The sequence below is a fragment of the Chenopodium album genome, chromosome 3 (genome assembly GCF_948465745.1).
Source record: "Chenopodium album chromosome 3, dcCheAlbu1.1, whole genome shotgun sequence".
NCBI lineage: Eukaryota > Viridiplantae > Streptophyta > Magnoliopsida > Caryophyllales > Amaranthaceae > Chenopodium > Chenopodium album.
Window position 1 is genome coordinate 22304740 of NC_137836.1, and position 21829 is coordinate 22326568.

At 37.3% G+C, this 21829-nt stretch overlaps 1 non-coding gene across 1 annotated transcript; it reads right to left on the bottom strand.

Moving 5' to 3' along the window:
- Positions 1-15020: 15020 nt before the first annotated feature.
- On the bottom strand, positions 15021-15125 carry LOC145625994 (small nucleolar RNA R71). The gene has a single exon (XR_014110882.1). It is a non-coding gene; the product is annotated as a small nucleolar RNA R71 (small nucleolar RNA).
- Between the last annotated feature and the right edge of the window lie 6704 nt (positions 15126-21829).

Here is a 21829-nt window from a genome sequence, read left to right on the forward strand (position 1 = left end):
TATGTTAAATGCATGTTTAAGGATTTCAAATGTTGTGATGATTAATTGAGTTCACTTAAATCAACCAACATAGAAACCCTAGGTCCCTAAATATTGAGTAAAATTGCCATTCCAAAACAACACTTATCGACATATTGAGAGTAGTGATGGGCTACGCCAAAGCGAGGCATCACTACTACTCCCTAGACTCATAAGGCATACCGGGTATGCAAGTTGGTTTTGGTTGTACTCAACGATATCAGTGATGGAGTCCTAACATGTCGTGGCAAAGTGGATAAATTGTTGAGAGAGCATTAGATGCGACGATTTATTCAACCAAGAGTGGCTTAGAGCCATTAGAAAAGCGTTGCTTACCTTGGGAGATTGAGTGCTAAGACAACCCAAAGCATGCTTAGTCACTCTTTGTTTCTTTGGATCTTGTACTCGACTTATTCTCGCCAAATGGGGACAAATTTAATGCGTGGATAAGACGTTTAATAAGATTGAAAATTTGCATGAATACCTTTTAATTTTAAAACTTATTATGTTATTTACTTGATAAATGGTTATACTTTGTATTTATATTTGTAGAATTCCAAATCAAACTGTATTGTTTTCCATGATTGGAAAAAGAAATCTTTGAGAATGGTTCTCAAAGAAAAGTAAAGCATTTCTAAAATACAATTCTCATAAATGACTTATAAGGACGGTTGGACATCATGTATTCAAAATAGTAGGTAGTTTTGATAAAACATGAAGTATTGAGTTGCAAACTCAAATTGTCAATATTGACAACCAACATATCTTTTTGCCTAATACATAGATGAGTAGGACTCATTGATGTAGTAATTCGAGCGTGAATTAAAGGAAAAGATGAAACTTTGTTTTACGGCGCATTAGATGCTTAATTATGCCTAATAAAGTATAAAAGTCAAAGACTTTTAAGGAAATGGTTCTTAAAGATTATGAGATAAAGTATGACAAGAAATATAGGAAACGAGGAACAAAGAAAAGGAATGAGATTCCATTTTACTAAAGAAATCATGTTATTGAAGTTAACTTATAAACTCATTATCTTCAAAGTATCGGATACTGCTTGAGTGATTCTACTTTGAAAGTGACCTTAAACTACTGAAGATAAGCTAGGTTATCGACTTACAAGCTTTGAATGAAGCAAGTGATGCTACATCAATTGTAAGGTTGTATGCTTTGTTTAAAGACCTTTAAGCTAAGGTTGGAACAAATAAATGGTTATTTTGTTCCATAATCAGCAATTGATCCGGTTACACACAGAAAGACTCACATTCAAAGCAATGAGCAATAGTTGCAAATTTATTTGAATGGTATGGTTGTCTAAACCATGAGTCAAGAATGCTTGATTATAGACAAACATTTTCTTAACATGATAATCTGGCAAAAGCTCAAAGTCATGGGCATGATTTTCTTTCTGAACATCTTTAGCAATGTCACATCGACAAGAATGTACTTGTAAGGAGGGTGATCCCATCGTGAGGGGTCCTCTCCTTAAATGCCCATGGCCACTTAAAAGCCTAGGACTTTACACTTGTTAGGGTGTAGTAGGATTTGAATTCCTTACTGTTTGGGGGACCTTGAATTAGAACTGATTCTATCATTACGCTTTTTTGTAAGAAACAAGTAGGAGTCGCCAATGAGTTTTAGGAAAACTCATAAACCTCGTTCATGCCTTTCTTCCATGTGGAGTTCATGGAATAATTAGCACAAATCATAAGTTTACCCATGCCCAAATTGGTCTATAAACCAGAAATGAGTTCGGGAGCGAGGGTACTAAAATAACCTTCCTTTTAGAGGGGAATCGTTATCCTAGCCCTAGTGCGGCCTCTACTAGCTATTCCTTTTTTACAATTTCATCACTAAACAATATATGCAACACGATACCTAAAACTATGTTAGTTGATTTTATTTACAAGCATTAATTCACGTAGGAATTACATCGTAATGTCGTTATTCTTATTTAATCAAATTCGTGAAAAGGACAAGAAAATAAACGATATTCGCCTTGGCTTAAATGATCAACCAACAATTATTTAATTCAATTCTAATATTTATTTACCGCAAGATATATACTATGTGGAATTGATTGATTAATCATTTTAAAAGTGATCAAATAACACTAATTAATTAATTAAGGTTCGTTTAAACAAGATAATAAATGTGATTTAACTAAGTGCTCGGGAATTTACCACGTCTCTTTGCTAGATCTCCGTCTAGAACACTTATGGACTCCTTCTTGTTGGGGAACCTCCACCATAGTAACAAAATATCAAAAGGGGAGTGTTTAGGACAAGAGGGGTTAGGTTGCACAAGTTCACAAGTATTTTGCCAGAGTTTTTAGGTTATTTTCTGTCCGTTTAAGCCTCTGTTTAAGATCTTATTTATAGGGAATGATTAGGTTTAGGGTTTCGAGCATTCTGCCACAGCAGGTGTCGTGCGACAACCTTGCGCAAGTGATTGGGTGGGCAGCGCAACTAATTGTCTTGCACGCGGATTTATGGTAAGATTCGATTTTATATTTTCCGTATAATTCTGAATCTTTCGTAGCGCAACTCTGGAGGTTGCGCTGGGCGTCGCGCGCAACTGAATTAGTTGCGCGCGACAGCCCAGCGCGACTGTTTGAGATGCGCGCGGCTTTCTCTTTGGCAGCATTCAGATTTAACCTTGGCACTCCTAAATCCGTCATTATTAATTTTTAAGCACGGGATTAAGCCTAATTATGATCGGGTTTAGTTAATTGGACCTTTGTTTTGGATTTTTCTTTAATTTGGGCTAGTCTTTTGTGTTTTGTGGCTTAACTAGTTATCCATAAGTATGCTTTACTTTGATCCAACATGAAGATGGTTTTATTTATCGCCATTGCACTTCGCGTCGGGACTAGAGGCCAAAAGTAGATGTCTACAGTACTTAAGGCTCTATTAGATAGGCTCTTTATAGTTGATCGATTCGGAATCGTTCTAAGACAAGCAAGTCTTACTTGTTGAAATCGACAAAGCAAAGAGCTATTGTTCTTGGTATATACAATGGACTCTGAAAGCTAAAGAGGATTCATTTACTTTAACGTTTCACAAAGAATTTGAAATAATAGTTCAAGAGTTTAGTGAAGTACATAATCGACTTGGCAAGATATCAAAATGTCTAGATTAGATCGAGCGATGTTTGCTTGAGCCAAGCGTGACCATCACAAAGTCATGAAATTGAAATTTTCATAAATAACTCCACAAAGAACATAGTGTGTCTTCACGGAGACTTCGATGCCATTTAAAATGACTCGAACAATGATGGATCACATCCCTTCCTATAAAGTTCTTAAGATTTACACGAAGGACTAATGTTACACTAAACAAAATTTCGGAGCAAAGAAAGGACACCATATTCAGTTATGGATAGAATTAACTTCTAAATGTCTTTTCAAGTATATGTCTAGAACTCTTAGCCACAGTGGGAGTTCACTGGCTCAGTGGGGCTAAGTGACTCAGTGGGAGCTCACCGGCTAAGCAAGAGCTAGGTGGTTGAGTGGGATCTTAATGGCTCATTTAAGGCTAAGATAGCTCAAGTGGGAGTTCACTGTTTGTTATACAACAAACTTTTACCCAAAGACACTATACATGTCTCTTTGTAAGCATTCAAGTGAGACCACGGGCATTACCTCCACAACCTAAATGAGAACATAGTGTTTGTTTCTCTGTGGTGTCTTTCTGGAAAGTACACATTTCCAAAACGACAAGTGGGAGGAGAATGAACTCGATGACAATCGATATTAGTAACAAACTAGAATTGAGAATCTCGGAAGACCTTAAAAGGGCTACGTGAGAATACTTGATCAAGAATACTCAAAAAGACATTACAAGTGCCTTAAAAGAGAATTCGTTTCTCACAAAACTTTTGAAAATTTGGAGTAAGATCAAGAAAATCAAAGGGCTTTGGAAGCGCCTTGAAACTCAGTGTTTGATGCAATAAACCCGTATAGGTATAGAATTCACTAAAGGCTTGGGTTGAATCCTACAAATTTTCTATTAAGTTAGAAATAAACCTAAGACTTACAACCATACTATTTATTATTAGATAGTAAAGGAATAATGCCTTGTAAGATAGCTACGACAAATCCAAATTCCAAATAATGGTTAGAAGCCATAAAAATCCGAGATAGACTCCATGTTTGAAAATCATGTTTGAAACTTGATTAATTTGAATAAATGGTGAAAGACCCATGGATTGCAAATAAGTTTTCAAGTAGAAAACTAACAAATGTGAAAATGTATATGCATACATAGCTAGATAGGTTGAAAATGAAATAATTAAATTCACGGAGTTGATTTTAAAACCCATTCACCAATCGGAATGCTTAAGTCTTTTCGTGATTGATCTCGCAAAATTGCACATATGAAATATGGAAAAATAGATACCAAAATCTCCTTCCCAAAATAGGATTTTGGAAGTGACTATGGAATAGTCTAAGGGTCTTGAAAATCTAAATGATGCTAGATTTAAAAGCAAGCTCAAGGAATCCGTCATGGGATTAAAGGAAGCATTGCATATAGGAATTGGAACGTGTTTTTTCATAAAGTTAATAAGAGGATTGGATTATGGAGAAACATAGAAATTCTGATGAATAAGAAGTTTAGTGGGAGCAAAAGTAAAGGTCTAGCGAAAAGTTTATGAACTCTATTGTGAAATAACTATCAAATGCTAAATGCTTAGATTTGAATGTATTTTCGATAATGGATGAGTTCTTAATTTGTGGAAACAAATACAGTTTGAGAATTGATGTTGCAAGCACAAACCTTAACAAGGATTAGATCCTTAACAAGGAAGACGTTTATAAGCACGAGCTTAAAATGAGTCGTGGCTTGAGAATGGTAACATGGACGTGCATCCATGTGTAATGTGCAGGAACTTATGGAAAATTTCCATGATCACAAGTGATTAGGGTATCCCAAATCATTGTGAGACCCAAGCAAAGCATCGTAAGGAAGTCTATAAAATATATGTTGAGATTATTGTTGCCTTAATGGCAATAATAAAGAAGATGTTCTATGGAAAGTTCGTTGCTGAACATTAATGATTGTAGGTTGTCAAGTTGAAGGTCTCAATCATGTAAATGAGTGGAAGCCATAACTTGGACAATAAATCCTAAATCACATATAATCCATGACACTCTCAAATTTTATCATCTTATTATGAAAGTGATCAGTAATGAAGATGCTAAGATTAGCAAGTAGTTATAACTAAACCTATGCAATGAGTGAACGACAACATTCACAATTGCATGAAAGAAATCAAGCATATTAGATATGGGTGTGGTTTCTATAGATGTTTTATTAAGAGTGATACTCTTAAAACATTTGAAAAACCATTTAGCATAAGATGAACCATTCAGGTTTTGGAGTAATTTAAAATTTCATGCAATTTTTATCACTCCGTTTTCTATTAAATCGTTGTTTAGAATTAAATAATGAGTCCATTCAATTCTTGGAATATTCAAAATAGGGTATCAAGACCAATCTTGGTAAGGAAACACCTATTAAGTGAACGTTGAATATTATAATCGAAAATTATCCCTAATCGAGGTCATTTAAACGATGGACGATTAATGACTAGTTGAGATTAGTGTGTAGTTTGATTTATAGCACCGTTTCATGTGCTACAAGGACCTGATTGTCATGAATCATTTGCATAGGTATTGGTTTAGAACCATACTGGATCGACCTATGAGAATACTTTAAGAGATTAAAAATCGTCATAAGTATACTTCTCATTATTGCTATCATAACCTTTTTCCTTGACCATGAGTATTAGGAGCTTTCTTGGCTTGAGTACTAGTCCGCTTTGATGACTGTCAAACATCTGTCATAACAGGGGATTATAACGGTAGCACTCAGGCGGCTAGGTCCTCTTAGTAAGAGAAGCTACATTACAAGATTAGAAATGTCCCCCTATTAAAATTGGGGAAGATTTCTTTGTTGTTTACAAGGCCTCTTGTAGAACGACACTGTAAAAATGCATGGCCGTGCTCGGACGGATTTTAAAAATCATCTGTTTATTGACAGTTGGACTCGGAATCGAGAAACACTTCTGGACGTAATAAGGATGACAAAATAATCTTACCTTATAGTTCATAAAGAGATAATAAGCGACATAAGATAAGGGCTATACACTAAAAGCATACATGTCCGGAAAGACAAGTGGGAGATTAAAAGGAATGGTGTCCTTCGAACAAGTGTATTATTCCGATAATGGGTTCAGAATTATTAAAAAGCTAATATATTCAGTAAGGTCAAGTGATCGGAATGCCTAGGTGGAGGCCGCTTCCGATCGGTAATATTAATGTATAATTAATATTACGGCTTAATCTTGAATGAACCATTTGGGTCACATCCAAGCAATGAACAAACCGACTCGACGAATTAATTCAGAAGAAATTAATGAGTTGCCCGAGTAATAAATATTTAGACGTCGAAACTTGAGCTTGGAGCGTCAAAATCGAGCGTCGGAGAATCTCAAATGTCGATCAGAAATTTAGGATTTGGTGAAACGGGAAAATACTTCAAGTAACAAGAAAAATCCTAGCCACGCGAAAGGCTAGGAAAGCGCGCCAAATAGGGGCGTGCCACGTGGCAGCACACATAGCAAAACACCATGTGGCAGCACGCGTTGCAGCGTACGTGGCAGCTACGTTGGCAGTCGCCAAGTGGCAACCGCCACGTTGGCAGCCACTAAGTGGCAGCGTGCCACATGGCAGCGCGCCACGTTGGTAGCGCGCCACAGTGGCAGCACATGTGGCAAGGGTTGTGGACTCGGGTGATGGCTCATGGACATGGGCCAAAAGAAAGTGGCCCAACCGAACCCAACTTGGGGCTCAAGGTTGGGTGCCACATGGTTAGTTCACAATGCATGTGAAATACCTTGGCGACCAAGTGAGAAAGTGGTCCTCACTTAACCATGTGACACTTGTTACTTGTTCCTTGGTTTATTTAACTAAGGGTTGAATTCATCAATCTTTCCATGTGGGATCTTTTTGTGAAAAAAAGTCCCACATTGAAAGATGAGTGGAATTCACAAGCTATCCTTCCTTATAAATAGCCAAAGCATGGTTTGAGAATTCTTTGCTTGAGTAGGAGTTCAATAGAGCATTGCATTAGCAAAAACTCTTGAACTCATATAATACTCAGGTTTTGGTCGGACCTCGCTAATCTCGAGGTAACGGACCTAAAAGTTGGTAGTTGTTTTTGCGGGTGGATCTCCATCGGAGGCTCTCGTGTTTTCGGGGCTAAGCTTCTCAAGTAAGAGCCCAATTTTGTGGGGCGAAGCACGCGACAAAGGTATATTTCCTATTTTTCCCTTTTGTGTTTATTTATGCATTAGTGATCTTATTTATTGCGAGCGTTATCCTTGGCTTGGGTTTTTTCCGCGATGAGTGGGACTCACCAAACCCCAACAGAAAGTATTCAGGTGACTTAGGCGCGGAGGCTAAGTACTTCATACTTTGTGATGCAATGATGATTGATCTTGATATGAGAAGGCATGATTCAGCATTGTGTTAAGATTTCATGACAAAGGGTTCCTAAGGGAAATATATTTGGTCATGTATCTGTGATGTGTATGATAGTGACACTAAAGTTAGGCCGCAAGAGCTAAGTGTATGGAAAAATATTTTGAAAAGAGTCAAAAGATGGTGACTCTTAGGCTTGGTAGGCTAATGATGTAGGGATCAAGCCCCCAAGTCTATCTCTAAATTGATAGGGATGAGCATTGGAGATCCCTTGATATGATCATGATGAATATAAATATGAATGAATGCATTTTTATTACGCCCGCACCCCTTTTGTGAGGTTGCCTACGTATCCGTTAGGAATCAGGCTGAACGTAGCTCTAGCCGAACCTCGCACAAGTGTGTGTATACCTCAGAAAGGTCTTTTTAGGTATTGTAACATGGTTAGGCTAAAGATTTGAAGAAGAAGGGGTAGAGGCTCAAGACCCTTGATAAGCCCCCAAGGTGTGCAACCTTGCTTTTTGTTTATATTTTGCTCTTTATTTTGCTTTAGCATTTATTTTATTTTTATAAGTTTGGGCAATCCCAATCATGCGGTCTATCACTCACTTGGCCTTCATGTTTCTCAGGCACGGTATCGAGCCCTCGATAAGAGACGCAATCCAAGACGTGTTCATATTGAAGACATTTTCATATCAAGACACTTTTATTATTTTTTATTGCTTTTTTTATTTATTTTGATCTTTTGAAATCACTCAAGCTTTTTAAAATTGTATAATTTGCACATTGTCCCAACCCAAGGTTAGGTAGATATGGGTTGAAAAATGAGAGGTCTATCGTTAGACGAGGCTCAAAGTGGTTTATCAAAAAAGGATTGTATATTTGAAAGGTGAAAGAAGATATGATGTGGCTACAAGGGGTGCCTCAAATCATTGGTATACCTTGTGCTTAGTTCGACATGGATTTATTTATTTATTTATTTATTTCATTTTTTTTTTGGCAATGCAATGATCATATGTAAGGAAATAAATGCTCATTTTATTTAAAAAGTAAAGGGTAAAAATCAAACTCTAAGAAATAAATTCAAGGAGGATGAAGGGTGCCTATGCTAGACTTATTGGGGAAAGGGTTTGAAAAAAAGAAGAAGAAAGCATGAAATCTTGGTGAGAAGCTTGCCTTGTGCATTTGTTTCATCATTAACCTCTTTTTTTGTCAATCACATGTCTCAAGCTCGATTCAACATGCATGGATGGAAGAAGATAGGAAGAATGAAGGTTGTGATATGGAGAAAGCATGTAGAGAATGGAGAGATGATGTAGATGGAGAGATATGAAAAAAATTAGGAATAGAATGTACCCCCAACTCAAATGACGAATAAAACCGACTCATGCATGACCTAAGACATGGTCATGGTGTGAATAGAGTATGTACAAAGTGTGTGCTAAGACTAGTGAGTGTAGGTGACATGTTAAGACTCGTGTCATGACCATGTGGCTAGACTATGTGACTAGACTCAAGAAAAGATTAAGTTAAGACTTCATGTATATGCATTAAACTGGACAGGATATGGTATTTTAGTCATTACTTTTGATCTGTGACTCTGACTGGGATGAGACCAACTCCAAATTAAAGACAAAACTCGGGGCTACAAATCCATAGGTTGTACGACTCGTGGTTCTTCCTAGAACTCTGGCTATGACCAAAACAGATTGACATTTGTACAGTATACGGGAATAAAAATTCGGGTTGACATAAAGGAACTATGACTCGATTTTAGACGTATTAATTAGCTCAAATTAATTAATCAATTATTTAAGCAAAGTCCTTTAGTCCTTGGTTAGTTTATTTAGGCATATTCATAATTACAAGTCAAACCAAACGGTTAGTTTAGTCACATAATAACTATGCACAAGTAAGAGATGTACAAGTAGTCAAGTAGTCACAACATGATGCAATGAATTTGCAACCTAACCATGGCTGTAGTTCTCTAAAGTTCAAGGATATGGGTTAGTAAAAAAGGGTCCATGGTTATGAGTCCGGATGCACCGCGCGGAAGCCTTACCTTTGGAAGGGTTGGCGTGTGTGGATGGGACCCCACGAGTTAAACTCGCTTCCATGGTTTGGTGAATTCAACATTCCCGGATGTACCGTTTGTTGCTCAGAGCGTTCAATCAGGTAGATGGAGCATGAATTCCCAGAGGGTTATGTCCATATGTACAATACATATGGGTTTCAGAATAGTGAGAAAAACTCAATCAGGAAGTAGAATCGAGCCAACAGTGCTAGAACTGGTCGAAATAAGAACTCATATTTCTGGCTCGGTATATGATCTAGGGCAAGACTAGGTCGTTAAAAACTAATCTACCCTTGGTCAAAACAAAATTAATAATCTCTCAACACACCCCTACATAAAGCATAGAGTAAGTCGAGGGTCGAACCACTAGGAATGGGAAATGAATGCTAAAGTCAAAGCTAAGCTATTTCGAAGCAATAAAGTGAGGTGTGTGTATTCAAAACAATCAAACAATCGAAATGAAATCAAATTTAACAAGCACTAGGGTTAGGATCCGCACGTACTTGGAATGGACATAGCTAATTGGGATTGGAGATGACTAAGTCAAGTGTTGCGAGGGAAAATCAACTAAGAAATCAAGAGAGTAAGGCAGGTTAATCTCCTAGAGGTCAAGCTAGTGCCAACTACGAGAGACTCTAACTATGAACCTTGCAAACCTACTCAATCGACAAAAGCAAGCCAAAAATCAATTTTTTGTATCAATGCAAGCTTACAATGCATTCTAATGTAACAAATCAAAGTTAGCTACTCTTCAATTGATCACACACATGAACTTAATCAATCAACCAATTTAATCACAACATCAACTCCATCAATTTCCCCCAATTAGCATCAATCCATCACTCATACATGATTCACCATTCCCCTAGCAAGAGAACTACTCACAATCCATTAAAATTAAGATCAAAACTAAGCCAATCAACAATTTCATCATCATCATATCAATAGAACTAATTCAAACACAAATTCAATTCAAACTTGAACAATTAACAAAGCAATTGAAATGATAAGCTAAAAATTGCATTAAAGTAAAAGAAATCCTTACAAACTTGCTTCAATTCAATGGAGGAAATGCTAGAATTAACAATCTTCAATCATTAATCAACAATCAAGAACTTCTCTCTCTACAATCTAGAGTTTCTCTCTCTAAAATTCTAAATCTAATTTCTGAAATTAATTCTCTAAAATCTTCTCTAATCATTCTAATAATTCCCGGGCTCAATAAAAATAGAAAGAAAATCTATATATAGTAAACTAACTAAGAGAAGTTAGTTAGATTGTCCCCAAATAAACCCATACAAGCGTGGCCAACTATAAGGGCGAGCGCGGACGCGCAAATCTTGGTACGGAACAGGGACCTGGACAGGCGCGCCTGCGCCAGAAGGAGGCGCGGCCGCGCCAAAGTCGCGCGCGCCCGCGCTTGGGAGTAGGGCAAACTTCTTCCCTATCATTTCGATGCTCCTCGTGCGTTCCACTTAATGCTCTTGATAAACGCAGGACCTTGCAGTTTCTAAAGTCCATGTTTGCGGGTTCAAGACGATAAATCATGCCCCCACAGCTTGAATGCACAACTCAAGGATTTTAGAACTTTCACTTCTCCATACTTGAGCTTCAAATAGAGAACACTAGACATCCTAATCAATGCCGAACTTGGGAAGAGGCCTCGGGAAACTTGGATAACGACCTTAACCTGAAAAATAAAGGAAAATAAGAAAATAAAAGAGAAAAGAACAAAACAAACCATGACATGCATAAAGAAAGAAATCAAACTAAGAAAATGCAAACTAAAATAAATAAAGAGTAAAATCAAGGAAAAGCTAAGTAAAAGAGCTATAGAATAACATGAAATTCACCCTAAAAAGAATCAAATCAGTGCCATAAATGACACTCATCAGTATTGGAAGAACGTAGTGCCAGCCAACGGGGACTGTAGCCGCTAGGGCTGTACACAGTTTGGTCTGGACTGTAACAAAACCAGACCAAACCGCATTTTAGCGGTTTGGTTTGGTTTACGGTTTGGAAAAATACGGTTTGTTTTCGATTTTTTAGGAAATACGGTTTGCGGTTTGGTTTGGTTTTTCAAAAATTATAAACCAAACCAAACCGTAAACCAGTAAACCGCATTTTAATATTTATATAATTTTTAAATAAATTAAAATAGTTATTATATATTATAAAAAAAAAAAATGAAAAATCATTAGAAGACTATAAGGTCAGTATACTACTATACTCTATACTCAATCTCAAATATCAATACTTAAAATTCAATAGGTCATATAACTATAATGTAGTATGAATTATTTTTTTGGACAAATGTATTATGTTTTTTTCCACTGTTAATTTGTTATGTATTATTTTTTTTATGTCTTATTGTGTTAGCACTTAGCACTTGATTAGTTGGTTGTTATTTTTATTAAAAATTTGTAGTATAATTCAATCCTTTGGGCTAATTATTTGAACTTTATTATAAGTTTATTAATATTTGACAATTTTTAGAAAAAAATGTCGTCTCATCATAAACCGCAAATAAAACCGCATTATTACGGTTTGGTTTGGTTTGGTTTCAATACTAATATGGTTTGGTTTGGTTTGGAAAATTGACCAAACCGTATTTTGTGGTTTGGTTTGGTTTAGACTCAAACCGCACCAAACCAGACCATGTTCACCCTTAGTAGCCGCGATATAGCTCTGTCGCCTGGCGACAGAGCCATATCATCGGCGACACGCTTTATTTGCTAGACGCCAGTTTCTACATGCCTCAGCAGCTTTCCGTGTTCGTAAATTTTCTAGTTTTTCGCAGCATTATTTGGGTTCTAGTTGTGAAAGATATTCCTCAAATTTCCTATGTGTAAAAATCCTATGTTTTTGACTCATTAAGGATAAACTTTCCAATGAGAACATTTTTTATGCATATGACAATAATGTTAATCAAAATTACGCACATGAAATGCTTAGAACTTTTTGAGTCTCATCCACTCATTCTAAATCATTGCCGAAATAAATTTCAGGAATTAATATAGAAATCCACCCTAGTGGAGTCGCCAAAAACTGTAGGGAATATTTCAAGCATTACCCTAAACTTGAACCCCACTATAATCATACACTTAATATAAGCATGGTGGTGATGAGTGTCATTTATGGCACTCATTGGGCCTCTTTTAGGATGATTTTCATGCTTCTTATTAGCCCTTTTCCTTAGCTTTTCCTTAATTTTGTTCTTTATTTTGTTAGTTTGTGCTTTCCATAGTTAGTTTCCTTGTTTTGTGCATTTCTTTGTTTATTTGTTCTTTTTCCCTTTTATTTGTTTGTTTTCGTTTGTTTTTAGGTTATGATCGTGTCTCCAAGGACTCCCGAGCTTTCCTCTCGTCAATTTGGATGCCTCATGTTCGCCTTTCGGAGCTTCAAGTTTAAAGGAACGCAAAGAGCAAGTCAAGAGATCGATGCACGTCTGCGGTGGGGGCATCATCTTTGCCATGAACCCACCAAAATGGCCCTCTCAAGACTGCCCACCTTGGTGTTCATCATCATCATAAAGTCGAGCCCACGAGGATGAGCTTAGAAGAAGAAGAGGGGGGGCTCCCCTGCTGTCAGGTGCGAGCGCGCACGAGGATGGTGCGGCCGCGCACCTAGGTGGCGCGGGCGCGCCTAGTGCGGGTGCGGGCACCTGGGTCCCTGTTCCTTACCCTTTTTCCCGCGGCAGAGCCTCTCCTCTGATGCGACCGCGCCGTTCGGGGTCTCTTTTGGGACGATCTATCTAACTCTTCTTTTGTATCTTTCCTATATATAGTTTTTACTTCTATTTTAGAGAGAGAGAATTAGAATTAGTTTTTGATCAAATTAGAGAGATTTTTAGAGAGAGAAACTCTAGGTTTTAGTGAGAGAAATTCATGGTGGATTGTTGATGATTGAAGCTTTCTTTAATTCCTTTGATCTTTGATCAAGTTTGTAAGATTTCCTTTTCTTTAATGCAATCTTTAGTTTGATCTTTAGTTTGATTTCAATTGTTTGTTGAATGTTCAAGTTTGATTGATTTGTGTTTGATTTTAGCTTGTTTGATTTGATCATGATGAATTTGTTGCTTAATGTTGTTTTGATCTTGATTTCAATGGCTAGTGAGTAGATAGCTTGCTAGGGTAATGTTGAAGCATATATGAGTAATGGATTAAAGCTAATTGGGGAAAATTGATGGAGTTGACTATGTGATTAAATTGGTTGATGATCATGTGCATGTGTGTAAATAATTAAAGAGTAGCTAACTTTGATTGTTGCACTAGATTGCATTGTAAGTTCACATTGATACGGACCATTGATTTGTGGCTTGCATTTACACGATTAAGGTGTCTTGTGATGTTTCCTAGCTAGAATTTATCGTAGTTGACGCTAGTTAGACCTCTAGGAGAATAGCTTGATATGCTCTTTTGGTTGCATGCTTGATTTTCCCTCACATTGCTTGACTTAGTCAATTTGACCTCCCAATTAGTTGAATCCGTTATGATTACATGTGGATCCTAGCCCTAGTGTTTATTATATTTGTTTTCTTCTCGTTTATTAGTCGTCTTTGTCCTAGCATAACATACACACCCAATCATTACATTTCGGATTAGCTTGACCATAGACAATAGATAATCGCCCACCATTCCTTTGCGTTCGACCCTCAACTTACCATTATACTTGTTTAGGGGTGTGCTGAGTGCTTACAAATTTTGTTTGGCCTCGGGTAGGGGTTAGTTTCAACGACCTAGCTTCAACCCGCGCCAAAATGGCGCCGTTGCCGAGGAATGGCGTTGTGATTTTGTATTGTTGTTGAGTCGATTCCATCTTATTCAAAAAAAAAAAAATACAAAAAGATTTTTCTTCTTTCTTTTAGGCTACACCTGTAGCCGTGTTACTAACAATTTATTTTGAGCTTTTGCGTGCATAGTAGAACTCGTGTTAGGACCTTAGTTCCTTTGGATCCGGAAATTGAAAGAACTCTTTCACGAAGAAGGGTAGCCAACCGATCTTTTAGCCTAAGTTCCTCAAGTGAAGAAGAATTTGAGGAAGAAGAAGAGCAAGCCATGGGATAGAATCCAAGAGTAGCTTTGAAGGAGTTGGGAATTCCCGGTTCTTATAGTTTTGAGTGTGGCATTGATCCACCTACAACATCGGAGAACGATTTTGAAATTAGAGTGGCCATGATTACTTTGATAGAAAGGAGGCAATCTAGTGGAGCCAAGAGTGAGATCCCGTTGAATCACCTAAAGGAATTTGAGAAGTATTGTAATACTATTAAGGTGAACGACATTTCTCAAGAGTTTATTCGGCTAAAGTTGTTTCCCTTTTATCTTATTGGTCCATCCTTAGAGTGGTTGGACAAGGAGGTTAAGCCAAATTCCCTAAGGACATGGGATGAAGTCACCAAAGCTTTCTTGTCTCGCTTTTACCCACAAAAGAAGACGGAGGAGGCTAGAGCCTTGATCCAAGGATTCAAAAAAGGCCTAATGAAAATCTCTATGAAGCACGGGAGAGGTACAAGGAGTACCAAAGAGAGTGTCCACATCATGGAATTCCTACCTATCAAGTGATACAAATTTTCTATGGAGGCTTGAGTGTTCAAGGCAAGTCATGCCTAGATGGAGGAGCCGGAGGTCCTATAATGAATAGGACGGAAGAAGAGGTAGTTGACATAATTGAGGATGTGGTGAGATACTATAGAGATTGGCAAGAAGGAGAGAGAGAGAGAGAGTCTACGAGTAAGAGTGGCTCGACGGTTTATTCGGTGGATCATCTCAATGCGATTAACAACTTGTCTTCCCAAATTTCAAATATAGGGAAGGAAGTGACGTCGATCAAAGCAAAGCTTAAGAGTGTTTCTAAGAATTCATTGAGTCTTCCCTCCCAATCTAAAGGGAGAGGTACATTTTCTAACTCTTCTCCTTCTACTTCCAATAACATGCCAAGTGGTTGTTTATTTTGTGATTCTTGTGGATCTTATGATCATGATTCTTCCATGTGTTCTCAACTTTTGTTGATGGATGTGATGATGTTCAAATTAATGAATGTGAACATATGAATTTTGTGTCTAATGTCAATGGTGGTCAAAGATTTGATGGACCTAAGAATTTTAGTAATAGGAATTCTCACCCCCAAGGTGGTTTCGATAACTACTACAATGGAGGCTATAGGAACCAAGGTGTAGGTGTCGCTCGAAGTGCCTACGTTAAAAGCATGTTGTGAATATGCTTGGCACTCATAGCAATTGGGAATTAACATAATACGATTAGGGAAAAGGAAAGTAGGGAGCCGCCAACAAGTTTTTTAAGGAACTTGTAAACCGTTCACGGATCATTTAAGGCAACCATGATTAAGGGACAACGAAGGCAACAACGATTGACCCGTGAAGGTTACACCCCATTCATAATCCATGAGATTACTAACTCCATATGGTTCGAAACCACGAAAGGAGGATCGGGGATGATGGTACGAAGTGAGTCATGGAGTCACACTCGCCCGTATTGGCCTCGATCTACTCGATTCTTATAGTGAAAAGTGATTCCTGCGATCTCAAAGGCATACAAACAAAGATATTCAATTCGCTCCAATCTATTATTAAAATAAATTGGTTTAATATTAATGCAACATATAATTCTAAAATATTGTGATCACCTGATTTAATAACAAGATTAAAAAGGAACCTAAACCGGTTGTCCAAATTATCTTATTAGGCGTGATTTTCAATTACATATTCCCTTTAAACATGCAATATGGTTATCATAATAATTATAATAGAATAAACATTAATATTGGAAGCAATTTAACAATAAATTATTAGTCAAATCAAATAATAATAATAACATAATCATGATGCTAGCAATATTAAAATAAAATAAGAGTAATTAAATTAATTACTTACTCACATTCCGCGCGTTCCTTTAAATTGCTACATCATGAATAAATTGTTAGTAACTTCAATAAAAATATAAATCAAATTGAAAATTAAATTAAATAAATATAGATTTGAATTAGTCCAAACACTCAGTTATTTATACCTTTCACGCCTTGGTTTAAGGAAGGAACCTCGGGTTTAGTATAGACTCTTTGGAGTGCTTAAGGGAAGAATGATGTAATTAGGAATATAGGTTTAAGGCTTAAAATATGGGAGAGAGAGAAGAGAATGATTTTTGGTGCAAAAGAGAGAAATAGAGAAGGATTTGATGATCAAGCTTGTTGATGATTGGAAAAGGGGTAATATGACCTCTATTTATAGAGAAAAAAGAAGGGTCGAAAAAACAATATAAGATCCGAATTAAATCGGAATAAAACTCGATAGACTGTAGTTTTTGCGGTTTTGTTTTTATCATATCTTTTGATCCAAAAATCGGAATAATATGAATAAGATATCGTTGGAAAGCTCTTGAAGTATACTTTCTAAAACAATTAGAATCAGATTAAAATATTTTATAGAATAAAAGATATGGCCGAAATAGTGAGACGGTGTCAGTTTTGGATAGAGTTTGACATTTTATTCATATCTTTTCCGTTATAGCTCGGAATTGATATTATAATATATTATTGGAAAGATAATTTCAAGGGATATCCAACCATATAAAATTTGGATAAAAAATATGAGGCAAGAAAATAATTTCTTTCTATCTTTGAACGTCTTTCAATTCGGATAGAAATAGGATTCTCAAAAAGAAAAGTTTTATTCAATTTCAAACTCTTTAATCTTATCTTTTCAAAACGGATAATTAAGATATTTTAGAAACTTTTAGAAGCTTTCAATTAATCCTAATTGGTTTAGGAATGGGATTAAATAATTTGGACCCTCCACATGATCATTGGGTCGTAGGTAAGGTGGGCTTAGGTTCGATTTGGGGTCAGTTTAATATTTTGGCCATAACTTATTCGTTATAACTCGGATTTGGGCTTATAATATATCGTTAGAAATATCTTTTAAAGCCCCATCCAACTGTTAAATCATTGGACCCAGATTATGGACCAAAATAAAATGGATTAAACGTTTTATAAAAAGGACAAGAAATGAATGATTTTAAAAGATACGAAATGACTTATTTTGGGTTTAAAGGCACGAAAAGAGGAAAATAAGTGAAGGTTTGGGGAAATGGGCTAGGAATTCGGTTGGTTTATGAAATGAAAATATGGATTTGAATATGGATTTAAGCACTCTAAAGATTAAATACTAAACCCGACCAATAATGGCGCTGAAAGGTTGTTCATCATCGAGTTTTGTTTTGGGGAGACATTTTTAGGTGTCTACACAAGGAAACCTAGGTTTTCAAGGTAAATATAACAACCAAGGCTAAAGTAATCAAAACCCGAGCCATGGGTATGGTAACCAAAGTCAATCTCAAGGCTTTGGTAATCATTACCATAATGGTGGCAATAATCAAGGTCGTGGCAATTGGAACAACAACAACAATCGTGGAAGTTTTCAAAATAACAACCAAAGGGGACCCCCACCCGGTTTTGCTCCAAAGCCTCAAGGCAATGGTGAAAATTCTTATTCCCAACCATCATCATTTAAGACAAATTTGGAAGAAATGATTGATAACCAAACCAAGATCATCAACACATATATGGCGTTGAGTGACAAGAAATTTAATGAGATTATGACTCATAACAAAACGCTTCAGACAGAAATAACCCAACTAGCCAACATTCTAAAGGATTGTGCTAGTCCATCCTCTTTTCCTTCTCAAGGAGTGGAACCTAAGAAACTCGTTTATTCTATCACCACTAGGAGTGGGAGAGTTCTTAATGAGGGAGATTCTAGGTCCATTGCGGAGGATGAGAAGAGGAGTGACCCAAGAGTGGAAGTTGAGAGGGATGATTCTAAGAGTGTGAGTTATGAGGAGGTGCAAGAGAAAAAAAAGAGTAGTGAGAAAGAGCATGAGGAAGTGCGGAGACCCGACCTTCCATACCCACAAAATCTCTTGAGGCACAAAATTGATGAGCAATTTTGAAAATTTATTGCTATGCTCAAGGAAGTTCACCTTTCTATCCCCTTCACCGATGCAATTACCCAAATGCCTTGGTACTCTAAGTTCCTTAAGGAGATTTCGAGTGGGAAGAGAATGTGCAATGAAGTTGATTTGGTTGAAGTTGGGAGTTGTTGTAGTGCTTTCATTCATAATGGGTTTCCCAAGAAAATGGAGGATCCGGGAAACTTCTCTATTCAATGTGAGATCAAAAGGAAAATGTTTAATAATGCTTTTTGTGATCTTGGAGCTAGTGTGAGCGTCATGCATTATTCCATTTTCAAGAAACTCGAGTTAGGTGAGCTACTCCCATCTAACATAACCCTTCAATTGGCCGATCGGACTATTATGATTTCAAAGGGGAGAGTTGAGGATGTTCCTCTTAAGATAGGGGGGTTCACTATTCCCGTTGATTTCATTGTTCTTGAGATTGCGGAAAATGACAATATCCCTATCATTTTAGGAAGACCTTTCTTAGCCACTTCGGGAGCCTTAATAGATGTGAAAGGAGGCCGTATTACCTTGAGAATTGGTAAGAAAGAGGAAAGATTTGAGTTGAAACCAATGCATTAGTCTTTGTCTGTTATGCAAGGAATTATGTGTGCTAATTCCCCTCGCTCTATGGATAATGTGTGCATGATTAATTCTTCAACTAACGACGTTCTTGAGAATTGTGATGATGCTCTTTCAAGTTTTATTGGCAAGAAGGTTAGTGAAGAGAAAATGATGATTCCCAAGCTAACGAACGAGGAGGAAGTTGAAATCCCTCATTTGTTTGAGCTCTATCCTGAAGATGTAGAGGATGTTTCCATGAGTATGGATGGTGAGGAACCATCTACAATAAGCAACAAGCCAAAGAAAAAAGCACGTGATTCTAAGAAGAAGAGAGAGAGAAAGAAGTTACGGAAAGAAAAATTTGCAATTGAAAAGTCTTTGAAGGAAGTTTCATCAAGCAACAACAAGAGGTTGCTAGAAGTTGAAAAAGAATTTGCTCTTTCCGCTACCTTGAAGAAGGTAATGTTCATTGACCCTGCATGATTTAGAGGAAGGGTCGAGCTTAGGACCATAAGCAAGCGCTTCTCGGGAGGCAACCTGGAGATTTCTAACTTTTCTTTTTAATTTTTGATTTTCTCTTATTTTTCCTTCTTTTATTTTCTTTTCTTTCACATTTCTACTTGATTGGATTTGTAGGTTGCATATTTAGGATTGGATTTCATTAAGTGAGCATGAAGAATGAGAAGGTGTTTTGCGGTTTTTGATGTGATTATACTCGATTTTATCGAAATTTTAGGTAAAAGGGTAAGAATCATGGTGAGGTAAGTTAGGGATTTCATGCTTTAAAATTGAATAAAGTTTTCACTTGGTGGGTTCTTATGGTGGGTTCATGAAATTCTAGTTTTAAACCCACTAAAACGGGATTTTGCTATTGCTTATGTTGGTGTTTATCATTATCATTATTTGTGTACCCACCAATGAACGCATCAAGAACAAAAAAAAATAAGAAGAGAGAGCTAGGCTAGGCTCAAGTGCGTGCGTGCGCGCACGCATTTGGTGCGGCCGCACACCTGTATGGTGCGGGCGCGCATCCAGCTGGTGCGGCCGCGCACCATGCTGGTGCGGGGGCGCGCATCAGCCCGAGCCTCTTCTTTATCTTCCTTCCTTTCTTTCTTCTTTCATTTCCCCTTATTCCTCCTTCATAGTTTCGACCCCCATCACCCTCAAACCCTGAAAACCGCACCACTACCTTCAAAAACTCATCAAAATTTCAACTCAAATCACTCAAATTTTCACTCCAAATTAACTAAAACCTTCTACATTTCCATCCAAATCATCAAATTCATACTACTTTCATCAAATTAAACCTCTAATCTCTCTCATCCATACTTGGGTACAATTTGGGGTTTTTCTATTTGGTGGATATTGGTGGTTAAAAGTGGTTCAATCTTGCTTCATATATGGTATAATAATCTTCTCTAGCTTTTAATTGCTCAATTATGTCATATATTTGCAAGTTTTGATTTGTTCATGAGCATGAATAGTGGTAGTACCAACTTTGATGATTTTGATGATTTTGATGATTGATATTGGTTTTTGGTTGATTATTTGTGTTGTTTGTTGTTTGATTTTACCTCACATTGTGTTGTTTGTTGATTTTGTTGCATTTGTGAGCAATTTTGTTGAGAATTTTAGAATTTGAATTTTGGTAGTGTGGGTAGTAAGGTGCTATTGTGGTATTGGTGGTTCTTCTTGTGATTGTTGATTGTTTGAGAAGAAATTGTTGGTTGGTTGGTGTTGTTTGGTAATTTGGATTGGAATTGTGATTGGTGGATATTGAAGTTCTTGGTTGGAGATTTTGTGGATTGTTGTGGGAATTTTGTGATTGGTTTTTTGTGATCCTTGCACTTGAAATTCATCAGGTCGAGAGTCCTCAAAAACCTTGTTAAGAAACGGAAAACAAATGCCTCCACTAATGAACCTACCCCAAGCACATCTTCCTCCCAAACACGTAACCCTACTCCACCACCCAAAAGAAAATTCAACGATAAAAAACACAAGAACCGGTACCATAAAGTAAAAGAAAACCGCTCCCTCAAACCCAGAAGACACTACTTTCAATCCGACATGTCCGCATTGGGGATTGATGAGGATGTAAGGGAGTTTTTGATCAACCTACGAATGGGCACATTCATCTCCCGGAGCTACCGCACCTATGTTGAGCCCACTCTCGAATTCTTTGCTTCGGTTGAGATAGTTCCCGTAGAGGGTCAATATAGGGTTCAATTCCAAATTTTCAACACCTTCTTCGACCTTTTCTTAGACCAATTCAATGCCGCTCTAGATTTTGATCCTCATGGTGACATTTTGGATCTAGAGCCTTATATCTTTGAGGAGTATGATCAGGATTCTTGGTGGGACGATATCTCCGGAGGTGGTGACTTTGTCACCAAGCGGGCCAAGATTAGCAATGTCTACCAACCTTGTCTTTGGGTTGTTCACCGTTTTTTGGGGTACTTGGTTTTCCCCAAGCAAGAGTTGGGCAAAATGAGCAAATTGGAGCTCAAAATTCTTTGGTTGGCCACTAGAGGAGAATATCGTGGCCGGTTGAACTTGGGGTACATTTTTGCCACCTATTGTGTAGCCTTGCAAGATTGGGACACCGGGGATATTCCTTGTGGGGGAATGGTCACTAGGCTCTTGACCAACCTCCATCTTGATCATCATTTGCCTTATTGCAAGCCGGTTGGAGATGCCGAATCCGTGTACCTTGAT